This window comes from Danio rerio, chromosome 16, assembly GCF_049306965.1.
Source record: "Danio rerio strain Tuebingen ecotype United States chromosome 16, GRCz12tu, whole genome shotgun sequence".
Classification (NCBI taxonomy): Eukaryota; Metazoa; Chordata; class Actinopteri; order Cypriniformes; family Danionidae; genus Danio; species Danio rerio.
The window spans coordinates 23,024,035-23,030,017 of NC_133191.1; the positions used below are offsets into that span (position 1 = coordinate 23,024,035).

The following is a 5,983-nucleotide window of genomic DNA, read 5'->3' on the forward strand; positions in this document are numbered from 1 at the left end:
TTTTATTTTTAACAGAGGAGCTTTACAGTTAGGAAAAAGCACTGTATAGAATTCATTTACCTTTAAAATAAACACATAAAAAATCCTAATTTAGGAAAACATTATCTTCTGGGAGCTTTGAAAGTTTAAAGCAATTTGTTAACTAGAATAGCTACTTGGTACTTTTTGTCATATTAGTGAACAAAAATCACTTTGTATTAAGACAATCCCCTTTTCTTCTATGTGTTCAAAATAATGAGAATAGTGTAGAAGATACACCATCTAAATGCACTAGCGCGCATCGTCAGTAATGTATCCTGGCCCTGGGGTCACCGGGTGTTTCGGTCTTCAACTATCGACATACTCACCCAGGTGACCCAGATAAGGTTGATCAGACCCCAGCTTGCGTCCCAGTAGCCATCACCCACAGATCAGCCCTCATTATCAATTGCCGTCTTGTGGCTTTCTCTGCAGCTTCTCAAACAGACTTAAAAGGAACCTGTGGTAAAAAAAATCTACTTTTCAAGCTGTTTGGACAGACAGATGTGTAAGTATAGTGTATAGACCATAATGTTGGGGTGATATAAACACACCCAGTCCTTTTTTTTTTCAATTTAACAACATAAAAACGGTGGACCAATTGGATCAGTTTTCAGAGTGATCGCAACTTGACGTAGGAGTGTGGTCCCCCCGCCCACCTATATTGATTTACAGGCCCATTGATGGACGTCACCATATGCTCAGTTTGTTGATTTACGTCCGCCATTTTCAGTGTGAGTCAAAGCGATATCACTAAAGGAACATCCTTGCTCTATTTTTAGATGTAAGGCTCATTGGGCTCAACACAAGATTAACATTCACCACATGATTGCTGTAATCGGAATTATTGGTTGTATCTTTAGGTAGGCTTGTAAACATGTGTGCTTTTCATTGCGTCTACCTTAAAATTCAGCCGTTTGCATTTCTCGAGGTCACAGAAGCTCCCTGTGATCTTAACTAGGTGTCTGCCTGTCTGTTGAAAACACAGAGCGGGTGAGTTCTTGGCTCCGCCCCCTTGTTACGTTGGGTGGGAAGCCGAAACTAATTTTCATATGAAGCAATACGCCTCTAAGACAGCAAACTGTGTAAACGCCCCCAACATGACACTTTTGAACACACTATAATAAAAAAATCTGAACTGTGTTGAACTGAGCCTAAACTGGCACACTCAAGAGAACCATAATACTAATATTTAATCATAAAAAAGGGGTAAACTATGAGCCCTTTAATGGCCCTCTTCTTAGCTGCTACTGCTAGGTCTAGTTGGTTGAAGACTTTATAGAACAGGGATTCTCAACCTTTTTCACTTTGGGGACCACCTCCTTCGAAAAATTTTTGAATTTTTTTTAATGCGGTCAATGCACTGGTCTGTTGTGGTAAAGAAGGAGCTTTGCTGAAAGGCAAAGCTTTCGATTTACTGGTCAATCTACGTTCTTACTCTCATCTATGGTCATGAGCTTTGGGTCATGACCGAAAGGACAAGATCTCGGATGCAAGCAGCCGAAATGAGTTTCCTTCGAAGGGTGGCAGGGCGCACTCTTATGGAAAGGGTGAGGAGCTCAAAGTAGAGTTGCTGCTCCTCCACATTGAGAGAAGTCATCTGAGGTGGCTCGGGCATCTGTTTTGGATGCCTCCTGGACGCCTATCTAGGGAGGTGTTCCAGGCATGTCCAACCGGGAGGAGGACTCCTGGAAGACCCAGGACACGCTGGAGGGACTATGTCTCTTGGCTGGCCTGGGAACGCCTCGGGATCCCCCCTGAAGGAGCTGGAGGAAGTGTCTGGGGAGAGAGAAGTCTGGGTTTTCTCTGCTAAGACTGCTGCCCCCGCGATCCGGCCCCAGAAAAGCGGATGAATGAATGTCAAGAGAAAATGCTTATTTTAAACTTTATTTGTTAGCAAAACATTTCTTTTGCTTATACTATTATTATCTTATTTTTCTACAGCATTAAAAAAAATCCCCAAAACATTATATATATCCATGTAAATATACAGTTGAAGTCAGAATTATTAGCAACCCCTTTGTTTTGTTTTTTAAATATTTTTCAAATTATGCTTAACAAAGCAAGGAAATTTTCAGTTTGTGAAAATTTTAATTTCACATACTATGAAATAAAAGCAGTTTTTAATTTCTTAAACACAATTTTAAAGTCAAAATTATTAGCCCCTTTAAGCTTTATATATTTCGATAGTCTACAGAACAAACCATCGTTATACAATAACTTGCCTAATTACCCTAACCTGCCTAGTTAACCTAATTAACCTAGTTAAGACTTTAAATGTCACTTTAAGCTGTACAGAAGTGTCTTGAAAAAATAAAATAAAATATTATTTACTGTCATCATGGCAAAGATAAAATAAATGTTATTAGATATTAGTTATTAAAATAATTATATTTAGAAATGTGTTGAAAAAAATCTTTCATGAAATTGGGCAAAAAAATAAACGGGGTTTAATTATTCTGTTAACAACTGTGTAAATATCATTCATTCATTCATTTTCTTTTCGGATAAGTCCCTTTATTATTCTGGGAAATAATTATTAATCTTTATTAATACAGCAGAATGAACCGCAAACTTATCCATTTATCCATTATTTACGAAGCAGATGCCCTTCCAGCTGCAAACCATCTATGAGAAACATCCATACACACTCCTACACACTTATTCATACTCATACACTACGGACAATTTAATCTCCCATATCACCTGTACTGCATGTCTTTAAGCTGTGGGGGAAATCGGAGCACCCAAAGGAAACCCATGCAAACGCAGGGAGAACATGCAAACTCCACACAGAAACGCCAACTGACCCAGCCGAGGCTCGAACCAGCGACCTTCTTGCTGTGAGGCGACAGCACTACCTACTATGCCACCTATATATATATAATTCAGATAAAACATATAAAAGCTACACACTGTATATAGGCTATTTATTTAGACATAATATTTATTTATAGATTTACTGTTAAACCATGTTGTATTGTCTTTTTTTAAAGTGTGTTACACACCATTGATAATTTTGAGCTGTTTACTAAATTAAAATCACAAATGGAATCAAATCACAATTTCAGAAAAATCACTATTAGATTTTACCCTCCTTGGACAGCTCTATTTTAAATGCAAAAAAAAAAAAAGAGTTGAGAAAAAAATTATTATGTATGTGGCATAATGTACTGCTGTATTTGAGCTTCTATATATTGGTCTTTCGAGTGAATGCTCTGCAAAACCCTCCCATCTCACAGTGGGTCTTCCAGCCCCCTTCCTGGCACTTCTCTTCTATCTCCTCATAGTTTGAGCATTTCGTTTCATTTACCTCTTCCATCCACTCCTCCCAGGTAAACCCAAGGTTCTGCAATCTTCATTTCTGTCTGTTCCCACAGGGCGAAAATTCTCACATTGTGTGCAGAATTCAACATGATTACATTCATTTTAATTTAGCAATTTATTTTTAAATGCAAATCAAATAAAAAAATCACATTACATTAAAAAACTAATTTCTTAATTTTAAAAGTAATGCATTACTTTACTCATTACTCAGAAAAGTAATATTATTGTGTAATTTGCATTACTTGTAATGTGTTACCCCCAACACTGATCACTATATTTTTGTTTACTTAATAAATTTATTTTTAATACTTTATAAATAAAGTATATTTTATATATAAAGTATAATTTAATCTAAAATACATGTATATTAATAAAGGTAAATGTACAGTTAGGTCCATAAATATTGAGACATTGACACAATTCTAAGATTTTTGGCTCTATACACCAACACAATGGATTTGAAATGAAACGAATAAGATGTGCTTTAACTGCAGACTGTCAGCTTTAATATGAGGGTATTTACAACCAAGTTAGGTAAACGGGGTGGAAATTACAACAGTTTGCATATGTGCCTCCCACTTGTGAAAGGACCAAAGTAATGGGACAAACTAATAACCATACCTCAAACTTTTACTTTTCAATACTTGGTTGCAAATCCTTTGCCGTTAATTACAGCCTGAAGTCTGGAATGCATAGACCTCACCATATGCTGGGTTTCATTCCTAGTGATGCTCTCCAGGCCTTTTTCCTTCAGTTTTGTCTTCAGCAAATGAAATGCATGGACTCAGGTCAGGTGGTTGACTTGGCCATTGCATAACATTCCACTTATTTCCCTTCAAAAACTCTTCTGTTGCTTTTGCAGTATGCTTTGGTTCATTGTCCCATCTGCACTGTGAAGCACCGTCCAATGAGTTCTGAAGCATTTGGCTGAATATGAGCAGAAAATATTGCCTAAAACACTTCAGAATTCACCCGGTTGTTTTAGTCAGCAGTAACATCATCAATAAATACAAGAGAACCAGTTCTATAAACAGCCATACATGCCCACACCATGATCACCACCCCCACCCCCACCCCCACCCCCACGCTTTACTGCTTAAAATCATAAGCAGTTTGTTTCTTTGTCCATAATCTTCTCTTCCCATCACTCTGTTGATCTGTTGTACAAGTTGGTCTCGGTCTCATCTGTCCATACGATGTTGTTTCAGCACTGTGAAGGCTTTTTTAGAACTCTAATCTGCCTTTGTTTCTGAGGCTCACCTATGGTTTACATCTTGTGGTGAACCCTCTGTATTCACTGATGAAGTCTTCTTTTGATTAATGACTCTGACACACATACACCTACATCCTGGAGAGTGTTCTTGATCTGGCCAACTGTTGTGAAGGGTGTTTTCTTCACCAGGTAAAGAATTCGTTGGTCGTCCACCACAGTTGTTTCTGTGGTCTTCTGGGTGTTTAGGTGTTGCTGAGCTCACTGGTGCATTCTTTCGTTTTAAAAATGTTCCAATCAGTTGTTTTGGCCCCGCCTAATGTTTTTGCGATCTCTGATGGGTTTGTTTTGTTTTTTCAGCCCAATGATGGCTTGCTTGACTGATAGAGACAGCTCTTTGGATCTCTTGAGTTGACAGTAACAGATTCCAAATGCAAATAGCGCACTTAAAATGAACTCTGGACCTTTTATCTGCTCATTTTAATTGGGATAATGAGTTAATAACAGACACCTGGCCGTGGAACAGATCAGAAGCCAATTGTCCAATTACTTTTGGACACTTAACAAGTGGGAAGCACATATTTAAACAATTGTAATCCCTACAACGTTCACCTGATTTGGATGTAAATACCCTCAAATTAAAGCAGACAGTTTGCAGTTAAAGCACATCTTGTTTCATTTCAAATCCATTGTGTTGGTGTAAAGAGCCAAAAATTTTGTCCCAATATTTATGGACCTAACTGTATATAAAGTTGAAGTCAGAATTATTCGAATTATTCAGAATTATATATTATAAATATAATAGTTTTAATAACTTATCTTTAATAACGGATTTATTTTATCTTTGCCATGATGAAAGTAAATAATATTTGACTAGATCTTTTTCGAGACACTTCTATACATCTTAAAGTGACATTTAAAGACTTAACTAGGTTAATTAGGTTACCTAGGCAGGTTAAGGTAATTAGGCAAGTTATAGTATAATGATGGTTTGTTCTGGAGACTAATCTTAAAAATATATAGCTTAAAAGGGCTAATAATTTTGTCCATAAAATGGTTTTTAAAAATTAAAAACTACTTTTATTCTAGCCGAAATAAAACAAATATGAATTTCTCCAGAAGAAAAAAATATTATCAGACATACTGTGAAAATGTCCCTGCTCTGTTAAAATTCATGTGGGAAATATATATTTAAAAAAAATAATCAAAGGGGGGCTAATAAATCTGACCTCAACTGAATACTTAAATACTTAAACTGCTAATAATACTGTTAAGCTTAAATTATACCACTCACAAAGTAAATAAATTTTCTAAACCAGAGAGTTTTCCAAAAAAAAGTTCCAAAATAAAACAACAACAAAAAACATTACCGATTGGTTAAGTATCCTAAAAAGCAATTAAGCAATGATTGTAAGGCAAAGATCACGA

The 5,983-nt window shown here is 36.5% G+C and overlaps 1 long non-coding RNA gene across 1 annotated transcript in view; it reads left to right on the forward strand.

Annotated features, from left to right (window-relative positions):
• The window catches only part of LOC137487900 (uncharacterized), a 1,155,393-nt gene that overhangs the window by 636,676 nt on the left and 512,734 nt on the right, over positions 1-5,983 (forward strand). The window lies entirely within an intron of this gene.